The sequence below is a fragment of the Nilaparvata lugens genome, chromosome 4 (assembly GCF_014356525.2).
Source record: "Nilaparvata lugens isolate BPH chromosome 4, ASM1435652v1, whole genome shotgun sequence".
NCBI lineage: Eukaryota > Metazoa > Arthropoda > Insecta > Hemiptera > Delphacidae > Nilaparvata > Nilaparvata lugens.
Window position 1 is genome coordinate 72,663,915 of NC_052507.1, and position 22,954 is coordinate 72,686,868.

Here is a 22,954-nt window from a genome sequence, read left to right on the forward strand (position 1 = left end):
CAATTTCACTCCATTCCTTCTCACGATTAGTCATCATCTCTACCTCATTTCATTCTCTATCTCAAATTTCCATTAATCTCTTCTACTCCATTCATGGGTAAATATTCATATATGAATATACCCCATTCATATAAGACATCCTACTAGTACCTTGTGATTCAAATCTCTTCCTCGATCTCAGTCACCCTTTCTTCTCTCTTGCAAACTCAATCAGGTTCTCCGTTCCTCTTTGGTCTCTAATATAATTCTCCTTCCTTCTTTCTATTTATCAGTACAGTTTTCTTCTTTGTCGCCTGCATCATCAATGTGATTCCAAACACTTCCTCTTTCTTTATCATCCATCCTTTCTTCTCTCACTTCACACCAATCTTTCACGCTAGCAATCAGTCGTCAACCTTCTTCCAGGTCTCCGGCCTTGAGTTTGCTTTCTTCGTCCTTTCTCGAACAGGAAAAAGTAAAAGAGAAAGAGAGAATGACGAATCGGAGGAGAGAAACGTAAATGCCTGAAATGGAGTCCCTGCTGGCAGTGGGTCCTTGAAAACAAGAGTAATGACTTTTGGAAAATATTTCTATTGTTGAAAATGTTTTTACTGTTGTTGGAAAGTGGTTTCCATTTTTTTGTTGTGATATTGTTGTTCTGGCGAATCTAATGTTGAAATTTATTGTTATGTTTGGGCGATTAAAATCCAGTATCATTCAAATTTTTTGAAATTATTGTTATGTTTGGGCGATTAAAATCCAGTATCATTCAAATTTGTTGAAAATTATTGTTATGTTTAGGCGATTAAAATCCAGTATCATTCAAATTTGTTGAAAATTATTGTTATGTTTGGGCATAATTGAAAATTCAATTTTTGTTATAAAATAGTGGACCACTAGTGGACCACATATTGGTCAATACAAAAATCTTCATTGAAGCAAATGTATTATCTTACCTACTTATTAATAATCTGAGTAAATCTTTCCCTTCTAGTTTATAAAGTATTAGTAAAAACTAAACTATACTGTAGCTCACTGACTATACTGGTAGCTCAGTTAGATAAGGTTGATCAACTCTTAATGGACTGATGACGGCACAGTCGTGGGTTCGAATCCTGCAAAACATATGGATTTGAAATCATGTCATTAATCCCATGTTAATTATCGACGCACAAGTGGATAGTTATGAGGACTTCACTACAGTAAAAACTGTATTCCTTTGTCAAAAACAAATGTATAAAATATTACTTTATGAAGTAGAACTCGTCACTAATTACTTCATCAATAATGCACTTCAAATAATTATTCAAGTTTTTCAAAATTCTATGAGAATATCTCATCATTCTCAAACTATGAATTAATTCATAATTCTCATCATTCTCAAACTAAAAAATTACTCTATGAAGTAAAACTCGTCACTAATTACTTCATCAATAATGCACTTCAAATAATTATTCAAGTTTTTCAAAATTCTATGAGAATATTTCATCATTCTCAAATTATGAATTAATTCATAATTCTCATCATTCTCAAACTAAAAAATTACTCTATGAAGTAAAACTCGTCAACAAATACTTCATCAATAATCCACTTCAAATAATTATTCAAGTTTTTCAAAATTCTATGAAAATATTTCATCATTCTCAAATTATGAATTAATTCATAATTCTCATCATTCTCAAACTAAAAAATTACTCCATGAAGTAAAACTCGTCAACAAATACTTCATCATTAATCCACTTCAAACAACTATTTTAGTTTTTTCAAAAGTCTATGAGAATTACTCATCATTCCCTTCTTAAACTACCGCCATTTTGAAAACTTTCATTGAAATTACAACAATTTACTGTTTAATTACAAGACTGAAATCCAAAGACCCCAGCTCATTTTATCCAAGAATTCCAACCACTGATAGGGAAGTGGTTTCCACAAATTATTTTCACAAAAATAATTTAAACTCAAGTCAGTCAATAGATATCCATGAAGGGCGTTCCAGCCGCTACACACCTCGATTCTTCTACAAGGAAAATTAACGGACTCTGAAAGCAGGCAAACTCTAATAATACAGTTCCACCTGATTACAGTCCAAACGTGATTTCCCCGTGCAGTTAACGCCTTCGACTCGAATTAAATAATGCCTCAAACACTAAACAAACCATTGACCTGTCTTCAACTCCGCTAAAAAGCCTGATTGTTTTGAAACTGTATCACTAATTAATTAGTATCGTTTCTTTCCGTATCAAATGATCGGCCATTCATGGCTGATTACACTGCAATTTTACGTCATAGTATATTATCTCATTCAAGCGACTGTAGAAATTACAATGATTCGGCACCATCAGTTCAACTGAATCGGTTTTAAAGTGCCTGCCAGCAACAATCAAGATGTGTTATCAAGGATTGTCAACAACGATGACTATCAAAAAGTTGACAAACAAAACAACAGACAAAGAACAGTTCTTGATTTGTTATTCAGTCTCTGATTAGATAATGAGTTCAACTCGATTGATTGTAGCAATTCTGAATGATTGATGATGAATTGAATGCTTAAATTATGGGACTATTGGGACTCTTTGTAGCATATTCAATCATTCATTATACATCATAGTGTTGGAGTATATGCCATGCTCTAAAAACTAAAAATTTTGAACCTACTAGATCTAAAACTAAGATTATTCTCCTTGGAACTATATTACACTATTATTTCAAACTAATAATTCAATAATCAAGATATTTGTGATATACATCTAGTCCTTCAAATCTTTTTTTTAACACCTGGTCCTATCGGTTTCCCTTATTATTCTTCCCCCATCCCATACTCTCATATCTACCGTTTATTTACTTATCCTGATACCTTTCTCACCTTCTCAAGGATTGAAGGTTTTCCTAGTACATGGATATCCATAGTTGGAAAAACCCTTCAATCTTCCACCCTTTTTTTTGCACCACTTTCTTTTTATTTTGTTAAAATGTGTATTGTTGTTGTTTGCATGTATTCTTTTTGTTAATCTCTGTATCAAACTTGTATGTGTGTGTAAAAATAAATTGAATTGGATTGAAGTTACAGTAGCTGAGAAGAGACCCTTAGTGTTTAACTCAGTTCAAATACTTTAGTGATCAAGTAGTATACTTTAGTTACCAGCTAAGAAGAAAACCTAGTGTTTATCGGTGACACAGGAATAGAAAAATCATTCAAAAAACTCATACTCTACTAGATGTATCTGAAAATTGAAAAATCAAAGTACCATTTTTTAAAAAATTTATTTTCTTACTCACAACATGTTTAGACCTATTACTGCTTTTTCAAGTGAGAGAATCTAGATGTCTTCAAATTCTAGATTAACAATTCATAACATTGTTGTAAATTACAGGTTTTACAACAATAATTGGAGAAGGAGGAGATGGATGAGGAGGAGGAGGAGGAGGAGGAGATGGATGAGAGGAGGAGGAGGAGGAGGAGGAGATTGTGGATTGAAAGAATTGAAGCTGTCACAAATATGGATGATATTCATCTTTCTATTCCAGTGTCTCGTTTTGATGACCTGAATATACCTTTGAGATTGTCAGTTTTGTTACCTACCTATGATTGAGTCAGGTTTCAAATTCTCTATCTCCAAAGAAATTTGGTTTCAAATTTGAAAAAAATATTTACTCTTATTCTTTGTTTCCCTATTCTTTAGTTTCGACTAAGACTTTTCACTCCTTCTCTACCTCTTTCACAAGCTGAAGACTCGCTCATCTTCCCCGCCAATGAGACACCCTGGTTATATCGATCTCTCATAACCATCGTTGGTTATAGCCGATGTCGCTGATGTAGGTGGCAGCCGATTATGAGCACAGCTAAGTTGGAATCCATGTTGGAAGGTTATTAACGATGTTGGCCTAGCTGGCTCGTCAAACAGTCCAGCTGGGGTAAACTCACATTCATTTAAAACGGTCAGCATTGGATATACGAGAATCATTGTCGTTACCTATGAAGAACACTGCCAGGTTATAGTGAATCTCAGATGCTGCTGTTACCCCAGAAACTGTCAGTGTTGGTTGAATGGGAAGTATAAGTGTCATTTAATGAGGAATACTGTCAATTTGAGGTGAATCCCACCATAGAAATGGCCCACGTGGACTCATCCACCCAAATTAATTAATTATTGAACACAGCCAGATGAGGTACCAAGTTAAAACTGGCCTGGAATTACGCAGTACAAGCCTTCCTTTATTTATGAGTTTACAAGCTGCAGCCTGTTTTCGGATTAATTTCAAACTTTCGACTATAATTCTGCCTGCCCGAAACAATGCTTGATGAGTTGACATTAACTTTCCTCTTTCCTTCTAAACTTTGCGAATGTTGTAGAACAGTTTCAGGGTTGTTTATACAATGAAAGATTGATTATTCTGGCGTAATCTGTTTGAAAAATGTTTGACTTCAACAAGTATTTTTAAGATTTCAAGTTGATTAAATAAAAATGGATTGAATCCAAACCCCCAGGGTTGTGAAAATCAGCATTACTAAAACCAAGGTTGTGAATGAAGTATTAGAACATTTTCATAATTTTGTATATTATTGTATAATAATTCATTGATTCTTCTTCACTTTCACAACAATTGAAAAAACACGAAATAATTTGTATACATCATAAAAAAATAAAAAGAATCAAATGGCTCACAAGACTTTCGTTTGATCGAGAGCCTAATGAAAATACAAACAAGAAATTACAAAAAAGGTGAAAAACAACCACGGTAAGCAAAAGAAGAAAAACAAGAGGTTTGAAAAACTAAAGAAACTATAGTAAGATTAATAAATATGTTAACAAAAGAGAGAAAAGAAACTACTATCAAATTATAATTGATATTATAATTATTACTTATTTCAACGAATGTTTGGTGCTTGATTTATTTTCACATAAAGTCTCTACCACATTTTCAATGATAATGTAATTAAGTATATGTTCACATTACCCAACTATAAATATCAAATCGGATGTGATTGACCGCTTGAAATTCATTATTTTTCAAGACAATATATGCATTATCTACTAATTCCTATTTTCAAGTACCCTTCACTGAGATATTTGATCAATCGTTCCATTAAAAAAACCAATTAAAGTATTTTTATGACAAATCAACTGTTTTATCACTAGTATCATAGCACATGGAAGGGAGTACAGAAAAAACTGCTTTCAGCTGGATTCTTAAAAATATTTAAACGACAAATCACTGTCAACTGTTATCTGGACAGAGCTTGAAGTATTCGAGTATTGACCCACTAATAAAAGTCTATTTTTATCAGCAATATTTGACAATAGACAGCCATGTGTTTCATCGAGTGATGAGTTCAAATTTCATACGACTGTCAAAATTAACTGATAATCTCAATTTGAATGCACTCCAATGATAAGTAGTTCCACATAGATTTGATGATATCATTTGTTGTTTTACTTTCCCTATAAATAATATCATTTGAATAATTGGAGAAGCAACGTAGAAAATTCTACGAGAATTTAGAATATGAATCCTGAAGTTCAAAGAGGATGTTGTGATAACTCGATAAAAATATTCATAGTTTTTTTTATATTTCACCATAATTGAACAAACATTGAATGTTACTAATTGATCCAGGAATATTATTAGCTTTAAAAGACATATCATAGGGGTATTCACAATGTTGGAGATAGCTGGCTAAGTCGAGCTATTCGCTATCTCCAGCTATTTGCTAAGTCTGTGTTAACTCAATGCTTTAGTGGTACGTTAGAAAAAAATAACAGACGAGATGGCAGATAGCGCAGGTTTGAGTCCGCTAACTCTAGCTATCACTGTTAAAGCAGCAGCCATATGTTTATAATCTTACTTTTTCAAACTAACTTAAAGTTTCACAAATTATCCGATTGGATCGCTACTGCAATTAGCTAATAGCAGATGGTTTTTTAGATGGGGCGTTCACAATCCAGAGTTATCAAATAGCACTTTAGCTGGCTAAAACAACATTGTGAATACCCCTCATATATCTTGTGAGCCTTAATCATTAACTAAACATTTTCAGCCTAAACATTTTTCAGATTTATTCAAACAATATCTTATCAACTCATGGACCATGTTATGAAAGTTCTTATCGAGAGGAATGTAAATAATAGAATTAATAGTGAAGGTAAATTTCATGGTTAACTATCAATATTTAATCACAAGATAATTTCTATTTGATGAAACTATTTTCTGGACTATTTTAATGAATCGTAATTCGGGGGAGGAACAGTTTTGGGCTTTGCCTGTTGATCCTCCCCAAATTATTTTACATAATAATTTTTTATCATTGGATCAATAAAACAATAAATAAATAATGAAACTACTGGATTTTCAACTCAACTCATTCCAATGTCAAGATAAAAATAATTCAGCAGTTTTTCCTCTAAAATCCCCAAAACATTGTTCATTTGCATGACAGCGTCATTGAAGATAGGGCAACGCCCATAAGAGGGTGTGACAAAGGAGTCCTCGCGGGATTTGAAAGTTGAAATATAAAATGGTTAATAGATTAAACATTAATTTGATGATAATGGATGGAGGGAAAATGATGATGATGATAATGATACTCAACAAACAACTGGATGGACTGGCTATAAATTATATCATCGACCACTTAGTGACAAAACTGTGTAGTATCAACATTAATTTGTATCTACATTCAAAGCATACCAAATGGTAAAGAGTAAAATTAAATTTTGTGGTAGTTCAATAGGTTGTACCATAGAGAAACGATAGCATAAGATATATCATAAACGATAGCATTCTTACGCTATTGTTTCTCTATTGTTGTACCCAACCTAGTAGAGTCATCTGAATCAGTTTTAACTTTTAGTAAATACTCAATCAGTATAATTTATACACATACACATTAGCCAATGAAAACTGAAGACCCAGATTCTCTAGACTCCATAATCTACTACTCTCTAGTTGTTAAGTAAGTCTCGTAAGTCTCTCTAATTTGATAGAGTTAGTGGGAAGGATATTTTGAATATTCTTTCCGAAGAATAGACATTGATATGTCCAAAGCTCCGCCAATTTATGTAGATGCATAACAATATAATTATCTATAGTTATTACAAATTGCTTTTTTCATATCATATACAGTTCAATAATTATTTTCTTAGTCTATATTATGTAAATTCATATATAATTTTGCTGTATTTTAAGCTATTGTATATAAGTGTATAAGCCAGTATATATTGAATCTACATAAATAAAGTACTCAATCAATCATAAGTCTCTTAAGGCCGTTTGCTCAGCCACAGTTTAAACTAAATTTCATTTTAAACTGGATTAAATCCTTATCAAGTCTCGTTTGTTTTAAGATTCATTTTGAGTCAGCTAATTGAATTCAGTTTAAGCGTTGAATGTTCAAACGGCCCTTAGTCTCTTATGATCATGAAATATAAAATATTATACTTCAATTTCAATAATATGAATATTCAACTGAATAGAACTACACAAAGGCTGAAGCAGCTCAGAATATAATGATGATTAGTGTTATAGGCTGAATGTTCAATTAAAAGAGTATTAGAATTCCTAAAACTTATTATAACTTAATGATAAAGATGATACATTCATAGCATACCAAATTGTATTTTGAAATTGACAATGAAAGTGAAATTCAATATGCTGAAATTGAAAGAGAAATTAAATTTATTTATTAATTCAACTTCCAACGGTACAGCACCAATTTTACATAAAAATAACATAGAAAAACAGATACCAGCAAAAAATATATATAAATATATTTATTTATTTAAATTTTTCAAAATGAAGCACTGATCGGGAGAGAAAAAACTAAGGATACTCCTTGTACTATTTCTCTCCCAATTTAGATAGTAAAAAGTCCAAAATAGGGTTATGATTTCATAAATAATACACAATATTAGAAAATCGCAGAAAAATAACATAGAAGAAGGGATACAAGTTTGAATATGTTGAAATTGAATTGTTTGGTAGCTGAATAGGAGAATAGCCCAATCCTAGACGCAATGAAAATTGAAAATTAAGTTTGTCTAGACTCTATAATCTGCTAAAGTACTATCAATGATTATGATTACTGGATGATAAACTGAGAAGAGCTACTCATTGTCTGAAAGGCTGAAAAAGCTCAGAATTTAGTGATTATTAGTGTTCTTCATAATGAACAGAATGTTGAATTCAACAACAAAACTGTAATATTATAATTCCTAAAACATATTGTAGTGATGATGATGATGATGATGATAATGATGATGATTATGATGATGATGATGATGATGAAGATGATCATAAAGATTATAAAGAACGTACAGAAATTCTCATCAAAAACCTCAAAAAACTACATAAGTCTCAGCATCCCAGCATACAAAAAGCCTCTAATGATAATTTCAAACGGTGTCAAGAAAATATCAATTTAATCATCCATAAAAATGTTGTGGTTGGTGTAAAACCAAAAAATGATGTGTACAATATTGCTAGACGATACTAGCTGAATGAAGAGTGAGTGAATAATGTACTGAATAAGTCTATCTCTCCCGAATTATTTGCACAGACTCTGAGCCGTCATCAGCAAAACTCATTACTTGGAGAGAAAGGAATACGGAGTTCTGAGGAAGAAAGTAGCTGTATCAATTACTCGTCCACGGCGGAGACGTTGAGAAAATAATCCGTTAAAAAGGTGGCTCGCTTATAAAAAGTGTAATCTTTTCCTGCATAAAAACGAGTGGACTGCTGCTGCTGGTTTTGTATGGAGATATACAATTTCGGATATCATCCACAGGAAATTAAAGCTTTTTCTTTTCAGCGTAATACGGAAATCATTCTTGAAGGATGCAACGAATATCGTTGGCGTAGCACCGCTCATTTTATTGCGTTATATCAAGGAAGGGAACGGAATTTCAAAATTAACAATATTTTATATTCCGCCAGGGTACCCGTTCCTAATGCAATGAAGTCTTGTCATTTTTCCTCAGATGAAGAGATGTTGATTTCTTTCACCAGTGACTCCATTTCCCTCTCATTTATCGCATTCTCAAAAGTATTCTCTTCCTCTCTCTGAATTAATATTCGTTTATAAAGGATAATCGAATTCCAACTCAACACCCTCTGAAAATTAGCTTACTCATTCAAAAATTAATGTAACACGAATTTATTGTTTCAATCATCTAGAACTAACTTGGTAAACTTGGTAACAGTTTTGGACAACAGCCTGTTGTCTTCTCCCAATCATAGTCTGATTATTATTTGTGATTGTGACTAAAATTAATAAATAAATAAATTTTCTGTTTCTATTTGAAAATTATTCAAATGTACAACTTGCATCTTTCAATCAACAACTATAGCAATATTAAATTTGAGTAACTTTCTCGTGAAATTTGATTGCAATCTTAAGGTGCGTACAGATATACGCGCCGCGAACTTGAGTAATTCACTTTTAATCAGCTGATGCCAAGCTTTTTATATCTGTATCTGTTTCTGTGAGAATACAGATATAGTCAGCTGATTGAAAGTAAATTGCTCATGTTCGCGGCGCGTATATCTGTACGCACCTTTATGATTCAGTCTCTGAACCAAATTCAATTCTTATTTAAAATTAATAGAAGTCGAAACCAAATAAATATTATCAATGGAAACGATTTATTCGAACAGACAACTTTTCGACTTATATTTACAGCTCTCCCTGTTAAATTTATGAAATTCTAATGTTTTCAAGGAATACACGAAAGCTTGGAAACAAATACACTCATACAAACAGTATGTTTGTACTCATACAGTATTTACTCAATGTAAGTTAATAACGTATAAACATTGAATAACCACTAATCTCGTGCAAATTTATTTGGAATGAGAAATCAAAGGTAAATAACACTGCATACACATCAGGAATCTTATTTACTCTCAATTTATCAGTTCACGTTCAAATCCACTCTATTACACATTACTGGTGAATCAATGTTTGCGCTCATCTCGTATGGTTCATTTTACGCTCGTTAAAATGTTTTCAACAGCCCTCGAGCGCTCAATTAAACGACCGTCAATAAAATTACTTACTAACTCATCATTTCTATCCCGGATCAAAGTGGAAGAGCATTATTACGATTCGTGATGTAAAATGATGTATGTTGAATATTGGACTACATCAATGATTAGCCAGTAAATATGGACTGAGCATCTACAACATGATAATTATACCACAGCTATAAACATAGGTATTTCTCTAAGGTTGCACAATAGAGTATTGGAGAATAGCCATAGAGATTGAATATGCTATTATAGTAGTATACAAATATTGTTACTGTAAATAGTAAATACGTTATAAGTTAGCTCTAAGGTAAAACATAATAATACACGGAGTAATAACACGTGAGGACATGAGGTTCATTAAACACAAAGTTAAATAGTGTACAATATAGTCTTTGGGAGGTGAATTACCAATATTTGACCAAGCGAAGTGAGGTCTAAGATTCAAGTCGACGGTTTGGAATTTCTCTTAATGTTTAAATTATGTTTATATGTTTCGCATTTACGGTAAAACGCGGTAATAGATTTTCATGGAATTTGACATGTATGTTCTTTTTTAAATTGCGCGTCGACGTATGTACAAGGTTTTTGGAAATTTTGAATTTCAAGGATAATATAAAAGAAAAAAGGAGCCTCCTTCATACGCCAATATTAGAGTAAAAATCAGACTATAGAATTATTCATCATAAATCAGCTGACAAGTGATTACACAGATGTGTGAAGAAGCCAGTCTAATGCTGTATTTCCATAAGTTCTATAGTTTCAATCAGGTACTTGTGGATGAGAATACTTCGTGAGGTCTACTGTTCACAGAACTACTAGTAACCTCCATCCAAGACTACATCTCGTTTTTCATAATCTTTGGTCGACTCATGAAAAATAATAACCTGGAAAATTTGACATTACCATTTGAATCTATACGGGACATTAGGTTCTTATTCAATGGATTGGCCTTTTTCATCATAGTTATAGTCTTAGCTTTTCAACGGAAGCAGACTTCTGGATGTGTGTAGTGTGTAGAGCTGATTTACTTGGTCTCTTTATTGAATGGGGGCGCGTCTGGGATGATATTGCTTTTCCTCTATGTCCTGCTCTGCTGAGAAAGAAAGAGAGTTATGGAGAGTGAGAGTGAGGGAAGAGTAAGAAATGAGAGAAAGACCACAAAGACTTTATTCGAAACGTGTTGGTCTCTCAACCCCAGAGCATAGAATAAAGCTTTATATACCACAGAAAGCTGTTATTCTATACCACAGAGCATATAAAAGCAGCAGGAGTGACTCTCATAAAGTATAACAACCTAAGGCTCAGGTTTCTATTTTTAAGAATGAATATAGCTTGTAACTAGTAGTTCTGTGAACAGTAGACCTCACGCAGTATTCTCATCCACAAGTACCTGATTGAAACTATAGACCTTATGGAAATACAGCAATAGACTGGCTTTTCCACACATCTGTGTAATCACTTGTCAGCTGATTTATGATGAATAACTCTAGTCTGATTTTTACTCTAATATTGGCGTATGAAGGAGGCTCCTTTTTCCTTTTATACTATTATCCTTGAAATGCAAAATTTCAAAAAACCTTGTATATAAGTCGACGCGCAATTAAAAAAGGAACATACCTGTCAAATTTCATGAAAATCTATTACCGTGTTTCGCCGTAAATGCGCAACATATAAACATTTAAACATTAAGAAAAATGCCAAACCGTCGACTTGAATCTTAGACCTCACTCCGCTCGGTCAATAAGAGTACAATACGATTGATTGTTCTAAATACCGGTTGCACAAAAGCCGGTTAAATTTTAACCGTGGTTAATCCCATAAGAACCAATCGGAGAAGCCGTCTTTTCAAAAAGTCCTTCTCTGATTGGTTTTCGTGGAATTAATCACGGTTAAAATTTAACCGACTTTTGTGTAACCCCACCTGAGTTCAAAGTGTAGAGTCAAGTGTTTCTATGAACTATTGAAAGCCAATTAATTTTCCGTTATCAAGAAAACGACCATGTGTTAGAAGAGCCCAAGAGTAGTATATATTATATACTATCCTGAGGAGAGACTCCTCATGATATAAAAAATCCATTGCACTAGATCCTTGGGAAAACTCGCTGAACGACATTGAAAGGATAAATTCATCCTTGGCTGAAACAGCTGAGACTTTCGTCGTCTGTGGATAGTAAAAAGTGAGCGAGTGATTCTGTGGAAGATCAAAATATCGCATCCCCGAAATTCATAAGCTGACGTATAGCCAGCTGTAAAATATAAACACGATCATTTTAGAGAATTGTGTTATGTTTATCAATAAATAAAAATAACGAGCGAAGCTCGGTGCCCCGATATTAACGTAGGCGCACACAGATCGTCATCGGACGGACGGCACGCATCGGACGGATCGGATTATTAGATTTGATGCATCAAGTTTTCAATTGGAGTGCGCATACCTATACGGATGCGGATAGGTATGCGCACTCCAATTGAAAACAATGCATCAAATCTAATCATCCGATCCGTCCGATGCGTGCCGTCCGTCCGATGACGATCTGTGTGCGTCTACCTTTAAAAGAGTAAATAAAGAAATGTGGAACAAACAGGTGTTAGAGGAGTATGCTACTATGATGAATGAGAATCTAGTCCAGAGGGACTGGAATAATCGAAATAAATGGCAGATGGGATGCCAGAAACGGATGATGAATAAACTCGCTTATAAAAAAATGGAAGCGAAATCGAGAGATAAACAAGCATTCATCAATCATGGAATGAATATACTTGTTGAAATCTTCTTTACACTATTTATCACCCTCCAATCAAGAATTCTAATTATTATAATTAAAAATTATTATCCCTATTTTAGTCAATAAAATAGTCACGTTCATTATCTATGAAGACTCTTATTTTCATTAATCATCCTCTAACAGGTCATCAACGATAATAAATTATAGAGCAATCAATCGCCAATGATACAGCAATTCAAGATCAAGTTTGCAACAAGGAAAAAACAGCAGGAAAGAATTCGTTACGTAATAACTGGTATTCAATATTTTCTACACAACTCTGTCATCCACACTTTACCATAGAGAAAAGATAGCGTAATGTATCAGTTGTCTCTGTTTTTACTCGATGTGCGACTGCACATTCAAAAATCCAATAAAAAAATGTGGTGTGGCGCAGTCACACAACTTTCCTTGCCGTTATGAAAATTGATCATCTGACGCTAGTGTTGACGCGCATATCAAGTCTACTATTCAAAGATTTGAGCCAGCTGGTGACAGGACAATAACGCTGGAGACACAAGAGGTCTGCTATCTCTTCATAGTGAATGATTTAATAGAATCAACAGTTAGTTGCCAACCGTTTGCAATTGAATAATCACATTTTCTCGAATTCCGAGCTTATTTTCAATTTTAGGTGGAAATGTTACTGGACATTAATTGCAGAGATTTTCATGTTCAACCTTTCCCACTTGAAATTTTATCTGAAGCCTGATAATTGGGAATCTAGAATCGAACTTTGCATGGATGGGGCGGAGGTCCTGGAATTTTTACAGATATGGGACTTGTGGCAGTTGATAGAGCTTATCAATTACTATTTTAGGTATGGATTTGATCAAAATCGTTGGAGCCGTTATCGAGAAAATCACGAAAAACCCTATTTTTGACAACATTCTCGCCATCTTATATTGCATTTGATCGAGATTGTTCGTGTCGGATCCTTATAGTGTTATGACCTTGAGTTCCGAGTTCCAAGTTATTCCGTTGATTGGGAGATGAGATATCGTGTACACAGACGCACATACACTCATATACACACACATACAGACCAATACCAAAAACCACTCAGGGGACCTTGAAACGTATAGAAATTAGGGTACCTTAATTTTTTTCGGAAAGCAATACTTTCCTTACCTATGGTAATAGGGCAAGGAGAGTAAAAATTCAAAAATCTCTCCTCACGAGACAAGCATGAAAACATTGTTTTTTTTTGAGGGTGAGAATAATCGTGAAGTTGAATGCATACACAAAACAAACACAGATGTGACAAAGTTGTTGTAGAGTGGTATGAAGGGGTGTGAGGCGGGGGGTAGGGCATTTACGGAAAGTGACAGGGGAAAGATTCTAATGAAGTTATGTCATGACTAATGTAATCACGTGGGTACTTGACACGTTTTCCCTTTCTAGACTGCCTTGTGCCTTCACCATCATCATCATCATCATCATCATCATCATTGTCAGTTTATTGCTCATTACCCTCTTCATCTTTCTCATCTTTCTGTGCTTTTTCATTCTCAAGTCTCCTTATATACTTCCTTACTACGTTAGTCCCCTTACTCACTCAAGTCCCCTTATTTACGTTCTTATTTTCCCTTTTACTATTTCTATTCATTCTTTATTCAAAGTATTGAGTTCATAATCATTTTTCTTCTTTCTAATTTTGTTATGATTCCTAATTCATTGTTTTTCTCTCATTATTCTGTTCTGCTTATATTTATTTTTAATTCCATATTCTCAGCAGTAAGTTCATAATCATTTTCCTCCTCTTTTCCTCCTCCTCCTCCTCAAACTCCTCAATTTCCTCCCCCTCCTTCTCATCATCCTTCTTCTCCCACATCTTTTCCCCGGTCGTGTGTTAATGGGAAGGATATGGGAAGGATAGAGAATCGACAATTATTTGTTGAAACACCGCCGACTTATGAAGTTACATCACATTATTATATTATCGTTATTTTAATTGCATTCAATCTTTATTCTCATTGATTAATTATCTATACTTTGAAAATTCTTTGAATAACTAGCATTATCGTCATTTAATGTAAATTAGTGTATAAGCCAGTAATTATTGTAACATACATGAATAAAGTAATCTAATCTAATCTAATCTTTCCTACCTTTTCCTTGTCTTCATTATCTTCATCAATTTCTTCCTCCTTTTCCGTTCCTTCCCTTGAATTTTCCTTCTTTTTACACTTTTTCTTTAGTTTTCTTCGAGGGGGGCTCACACATGTCATCTCATTCACTTGCTTCTCTCGCCGTGCACTGGGGCTTAGCAGTGCAACTTCCCAGTAAATAGGAACCCGGGTATATCAAATATCCGTGCTGCTCGCTCATCCCTATTTCCTTCTCCCTCTCTCTCTTCTCTCATCTCGGAGTAAACAGAGTTTTCGTTCTCTCTCTCTCTATCACGAACACACACACTCTCCCTCTCTCTCTTCTCTGATCTCGAAGTAGAGTTTTCTCTCTCTCTCTCTCTCTCTCTCTCTTCTCTCTCTCTCTCTCTCTCTCTCTCTCTGTTATGTAGATGCATAACAATATAATTATCTATAGTTATTATATTACAAATTACTTTTTCATATCATATACAGTTCAATAATTATTTTCTTAGTCTATATCATGTAAATTCATCTATAATTTTGCTGTATTGTAAGCTATTGTATATAAGTGTATAAGACAGTATATTATATTGTAATCTACTAAATAAAGTACTCAATCAATCAATCACTCAATCAATCTCTATCCCACACATTATATCACTCTATCTCTTTCTCGTTCACTCACACACTCTCCATTCCCTTCACACACTTGTCTGTTCTCTTTCTCTCTCAAGGGTAGAGGAAAATCGTGGAATGACTCGTAGAGTTTTTGGGAAAACCAGGAGGAACCAGTAGAGTGGCGCCGGCTGCATACATGATCACTTTTCCTCGACTTTTCCACCGCCCGAAAACATTTTCTTACAACCCCTTGCCAGTGGCGGGAGGGGGGGTCTCAATGCTCCTCTTTAGTGGGTGAAGGGAGGGGGGAAGTTCTGAATCCCTCTTCCGTTGGGGCATGTTTTTAAAAGGACATGATGTCAACTCTGTGCCATCCATATGTATTTCCACCTGAACAAAAGCGTGGGACGTGAGGATTAATGTGTGCAGTAGGCACTTTCTCCTCCCCTGTGCCAGACTGTGTGTAACACGTGTAGCGGTGTCTCAATGTGAACATCATAATATGATATTAACTCATCTAGCAGGCTCGGGTCATGTCATGTCGCGTCGCGCCTCAATTTGCGACATGTCTTACAGTAGTGTTGATAATGAAGGTGATCATGATGAAGATGGTGAATATGGTTATAGTGTGGCAGAGAGAGAGAGAGTAGAAACTCTAGGGGAAAGAATAAAATCTATGGAGGAAGATGAGGGTAGAGGGAGATGGAAGAAAAGAAGTGAGATGAATGAAGGTGATGTATGACGGGAGATGGAAGTATAAAGGACAATAATTGAGAAGAGGAATCAGTGGAAGAAAATCGGGAGAAAAATAAAGTATATAGAATGAAAATAAGTACAGTATATAAAATGGGGAAAGTTGTAGAACTTCTGTATAAGTGAGAAGATAAATGAGGCTATCTCTATACGTCAGAAGATGAATAGAGAATGATGATTAGTGGATAAAGTAGAGAAAGTAGAGATGAAGTAGAGATTGAAGAGTAGATAAAGTAGAGATGAATAGGTGAATAGTCAGAAGATGAATAGGGAGAGAAGATTAGTGGATAAAGTAGAGAAAGTAGAGATAAAGTAGAGATTAAAGAGTAGATAAAGAAGAGATTAGTGGATAAAGTAGAGAAAGTATTGTGCCAAAATTTATTTATTTTTTCGAAATTATAACTTTTCCAAGATAATATTTTATTAGAGTGATGGATTAACGTTGTGATTTTAGATTCTGTAGAGTACAGACATTATTTTCTGAGCTGATTTAATCATGACATATTCGTCTTGTTTTTCGTTCTCTCCTGGAGACTAAACTTATATTATTGGGAACATTTATCCCATCAGTTTTGAAATCGCTAATCCTTTTATTAAATTATTAATGGCATAGTTATTTCCATTCAGAGCGGTTGACTGCTGCACTTTATTATTATTGTAGGCTATGGATTAGTGACAGTCGAAAACCCATTTAAGGGTTTTTTTGTGTGTGTGTATTCTTGAATACTCATTCGAGGATCGTGCTGTAAATATGCCTTGCTGTCAAACGAGGGCTTACGAATTCGCCGACCGAGATGGCCGGTGATATCGGACATCTGACATTGCCGTGCGGGGCTGAAAGATGATCTTCGATCTGACGCCACTAGCCCGAAGCCTGGCGGCCATCACCCTTCATCCTCACCCATCACCCTTTGGACACCGGACTCGAGGACAACAGATCTTAGATAAGTACTTGATACCCCCCACTACAATATCAGGGCCCCCGTAAATTTGGTCTCTTAAAGACGTATTATGTTTGGTCTCTTAAAGACGTATTATGTTTGGTCTCTTTAAGACGTATTATACTTGGTCTCTTAAAGACAGATTGATTATTCTATTATCCATGTAAAGAAGTATTTTGTAATATTCTCTATTTTATTCTCATTATTATAAGAGCAGTCAGTCAACCGCATATCTATGTTTTTAATTCCAAGACCCTCAAACCACTAGAATTGGGATCACATTATTGATCAGATAAAAATCCGCAGATCTCAGGGTCTAGCACAATTTCAACAACTAAGCCTTCTCCGACAAAATCATTTGTCACCAGGAGATCGGCTCAGTATAATAACTAGAGAAATAGATTATGCTGAGATGCGAATATGACGAGGAAGGAGAAGAGAAGTACCGAGAAGATAAGAAATAGAGAGGATACAAGTATTTATAGAAGAGAACTCTGGAGAAGAGAATCTAGGTCGAGAACGTCGAGATGGAAGGGATGAAAGTAGTTTAGAAAATGAATAGAAGAGAAGTGAATTATTAGTTAAAAAATAACAAGAAGTAAGTTAGGAAACAAATTAAGTGAAAATATTGAATAGAAGCGGAAAAAGAGAGGAAGAATCTAGGTGATGAAGGAGAAGTACAGGATAAACGAAAGGACAGAAGATTGAAGGAGGAAAGAAATGAGAAAAAAATGAAAAGTTGGAAAAAGGAATAGAAGAGGAAAGAGAAAGACGAGGAAGTAGGAGAATAATAAGAGAAACATAATGGATTAGGAATCGGAAGAAAATGAAAAGAAACTATTATGAAACTATTATTAAGCTGGAAAAAGGAATATAAGAGGAAAGATAAAGACGAGGAAGTAGGAGAATAATAAGAGAAACATAATGGATTAGGAATCGGAAGAAAATGAAAAGAAGAAAAACTATTATGAAACTATTATTAAGCTGGAAAAAGGAATAGAAGAGGAAAGATAAAGACGAGGAAGTAGGAGAATGTTAAGAGAAAAATAATGGATTAGGAATCGGAAGAAAATGAAAAGAAGAAAAACTATTATGAAACTATTATTAAGCTTGAAAAAGAAGAAGAAGAAGAAGAAGAAGAAGAAGAAGAAGAAGAAGAAGAAGAAGAAGAAGAAGAAGAAGAAGAAGAAGAAGAAGAAGTAAAGAAAATAAAGATGTGAGTTGTAAGGCAACCTCTGCAGTACGTGAGAGAGGGCGCAGACGACCCAAGAATAACTTCATGTCCGGTCTGTTCACAAGACAACCTCACACTCTCTCTCTTCTGAGACAACCTCTACTATTTCCTATCTCTTTCCAACTACTACTCACATACCCAAAACTCACCTCTATATACCGCTATATGCATCAGAGTATACACCTATATTTACCAGTAAATACCTTTGCACACTAGTGGATGGATATCTATATTTGCTAGGGCACTGATTGCTTACTGTCCTATAGACACTTCCGTTGTGAATCAGCCTGTACTACAATAGCCAGCAAATCAATGGTGCAGAATTCAGACTGTTTGTAGAGATGGAAAGCTAACTTATTGATTGCACTTGATTCTTCAATGTGCAGTGAAGTTCAAAGTGAAATTAGGGGTTAGTTGACCGAGCGAAGAGAGGTCTAAGATTCAAGTCGACGGTTTGGCATTTCTCTTAATGCTTAAATGTTTAAATGTGAATGTTTGAATGTTTAAATGTTTAAATGTTTAAATGTTTATATGTTGCGCATTTACGGCGAACCGCGGTAATAGATTATCATGAAATTTGACAGGTATGTTCCTTTTTTAATTGCGCGTCGATGTATATACAAGGTTTTTTTGGAAATTTTGCATTCCAAGGATAATACAAAAGGAAAAAGGAGCCTCCTTCATACGCCAATATTAGAGTAAAAATCAGACTATAGAATTATTCATCATAATCAGCTGACAAGTGATTACACAGAGGTGTGGAGAAGCCAGTCTATTGCTGTATTTCCATAAGGTGAATAGTTTCAATCGGGAACTTGTGGATGAGAATACTGCGTGAGGTCTACTGTTCACAGAACTATTAGTAGTATAAATTTATAGGAATTCTTTATCTGACTTTTTTTAATGGTGTTCATTGTAATCATTGTTCAAAGTGTTCTTTGTGAGAGTTCAACTGCTCTCACAGTAAATATTCATTCGTTCAATAGTTGTCCAGTCACTATATAATTTGGTGTTTGCAATTATATATATTGAAGTTCTGATTTTGTAATATATTGAAGTCCAAAACCAATTTCTTCATGCAAAATTTCCTTGTGCTAGATACATAGTGGCCCAAAAACGTTGTATTTTCGGTACATTTTCCAGTTTTCAGCTATTTCTGCTAAATCCATTATTCGGACAGAAAAATTTCCTCTCGCCTTTTTTTAGATTAAAAAAATTCTGAATAGAATGAGATCATTCGGAACTTTCTATCCCTTATTACTGAGTTATGATTTTTCAAAAATGAGTGAAATTAAAAGAAAATCAATTTTGATGAATTTTAGTTTTGATCTACAATATCTTCCGATTGTTACCATTTAGATGTATCCCCCTCTGGGCGTATTTTTTTGCTCTACAATCAGGTATAGCGCTCTATCTCATATAGATTTCCAAGTGCACCTGACAACAATGCACCTTGTATTGTTAAAAACACCAAATTTTCAGCTTCAACCATCATCACCAACTGCATTGTCCTCACATTGATATTTCGCACAATCACATAAGTTCATGAGATTATATTCTATGAGAATCACACGTTAGAACACTATCCTTAGAGGTATTTTGAAGGAAATCACGTCTTTAAACGAATACATTGATGATAGAAAAATCCATAATGAGTGGTCAAAAACGATGAAAATAACAAAAAAAAAACAACAAATGAGTTGATTAAAACATCGATAACAGTGATAAAAAATGATGAACACAAAAATATAGTGATAAATATGGCTTTCCAAGTTTTTCACCCATTTTTATGTCGAATGCGGAAGTGTGACCGTGCGATGGGTGCAAAGAAATGCTGAGAAATTATGATGTCACCGTGAAGTGGTCCCGTGTCGGCATTCCGATAAAATCGAACAAGATTAACTAGATGACTGGCACAAGTGCTACCGTCAGATTCACCAAAAACTGTCACCATTCCACATATAAATAACACAAACCCTCCCAATTCAACTAATGCTGACAGTTACTAGTGAATCTCAGTCTACCCAACTGCTACTACTTACTGTCAGCATTGTTCGGATACGAAGCATTGCCGTTATTTCGAAGGAATACTGACAGTTTTAAGTGAATTTCAAAGTGTCCAGTAGCTAGTAGCTGTAGATAATTGGATTCAAGTCTGACCATCACGCCCATATAATAGCATTTTTTAGCAAATTCTCTCCGCTTGCAGGGTTACCGTTTAGAGCATAACTGTATAACTAAAAGAGTCGGATGTATATAGAGGATTTTATATAGAGCTCAAAATCGCTAGAGATGTACCAAGATGATGCACAAATGATGATGATGATGATGATGATGATGATGACGATGATGATGATAGTACCTGTGTAATACAGAGATATCGAACTACAGATATATAGGTATAACCTGTATTATGGAGCTATAGTAGTACTACAGTATAGAGTTATGCCTCTATAGAGTTATAGAGTATATATATATATACTCTATAACTCTATATATATATATATATATATATATATATATATATATATATATATATATATATAGTATATTTATATTTATATATGGGTATATAGTGTAGAGGCACCAACCACAGGTGTACATGTTTTACAGCATAATTTTGGTACATGCCTATAACGGCTACCTATCCCAAATGAATCATCCTCACTTCCTTACTCGAGAATCGTTTGATATAAAGATAAAAATTCAGCAATAGAATGTACCATAAGGAAATCATAAAAGAGTTAAATATAAAGACAAAAATACAGTAACAGAATGTAACCAAATAAAAGTAACCGGAAGGTTCTTGAAAATAATGGAATATTTCATGTATAATGGAATTTGTCATGTAAGTGATATCATTGAATAAAACTTGATTTGATTTGAATTCTTAATTTTTTATGATAATTATGAATCTTACGGTGTGAAGCGTTTGGAACACAATGATACGTCTGATGAAAGGGATGGATTTGCTAATCGAAACAAAACAAATAGTTTCATATTGCTGTGTTTTTTGTTTCAAATTCACATATTTTACGCTAATTTTCATATTGTCTAAAAATTAAATTTCTGTTACATATTTGTCTTTGAATTTTAATAGGACATTTAAAAATATATATGGTAAAAAGAGAAGAGCTTATTATTATTATTATTGAGAGAAGAGATTGGAACCATGTTATCATATATTGTTGTTTTATATCATTATTACCCCTGCTATATCATCACCTGATGGTTCTAGCCCCCATAAAATAGAGTGGTTACACTTTCGTCAATTACATGTCTAAAAAGGAATCCTTGAAAAAACTACTAAATAAAGTCAAAAGAATCTCATCATGACCCGATACTCATACAAAAATATTATTTTTAATGCACATTGAAGCAGTTCAATAATACACTGAGAAAAATATGGTGTAAATACTTGATAATATAATTGAAAAATCTGGTGTGGTACACTCACACAACAGCTTTCCTTGCTCATTGAACTGTAAGCCCCGTTAACGAGAATAATTTAGGGGAATAACATAATGACGATTGGCGGCAACATAATTATTTGAAACTACGATCAGACTTCTGTATATGTGTAAATTATAATTGTTTTCAGAGTAATTTTTAGTTGATAGAGCTGATAAATAACTATACAGGGTATGAATTTGAAAAAAACGGTCAATTCACTTTTGAGAAAATCGTGAAAAACATGGTTTTTTAGTAATTATCAGCCATTTTTCTCAAGAATATTACAGAGCTCCTGCAATTTTTCCAGAAATGAGACTCATGTCAATTGATAGGGCTCATAAATAGCTATCCATGGTATAAATTTGAAGAAAATCGTTAAAGCCGTTTTCGAGAAAACCTTGAAAAACATGGTTTTTTAGTGATTATCAGCCATTTTGAATTCAATTATATTGAATTTCTTATTGTCGGATCCTCATGGTATAAGGACCTTAAGTTTAAAATTTCAAGTCAATCGGTTGATTAGGAATGGAGTTCCTAATCAACAGATTAGAGTTGACAGATCAACAGATTGGAGTTCCTAATCGTGTTCACAAACATACACACACACACAGACCAACACCCAAAAATCATGTTTTTGGACTCAGGGGACCTCTTGAAACGTATAGAAAACTTGAAATTAGGGTACCTTAATTTTTTTGGAAAGCAATACTTTCCTTAACTATGGTAATAGGGCAAGGAAAGTAAAACATATTCAAAGCTCAACTTCAATCACAGTAGGTCGTATTCAAAATCTTACTGTGTGTAGTGCATTTGATGGTACTAAAACAATCAAAATTTAGAATATAATTGCGATTAAATTTAATCGAAGCTCTATTGTTGTTATTTTAGATTCTTTGTATAATAGAACAACTACTGTGAATCCTTAATAGAACAACTCATCAACTACTAGCAAATAATAATGATTGAAAAAGACGGCTTCTTCAAGTCTTCAACAAGGTGAGAACATTGATAAATAATTCATCCAGTGACTTCCGGTAGCATCACAAGTTTCTACAGTGAAACTAACTTTAAACTGTCTGTATTGTTCGAATG

General features: G+C 34.0%; 1 protein-coding gene across 4 annotated transcripts in view; it reads right to left on the reverse strand.

Moving 5' to 3' along the window:
• LOC111055281 (alpha-1,6-mannosyl-glycoprotein 2-beta-N-acetylglucosaminyltransferase) overlaps positions 1 to 22,954 on the reverse strand; it is a 299,287-nt gene that overhangs the window by 143,241 nt on the left and 133,092 nt on the right. The window lies entirely within an intron of this gene.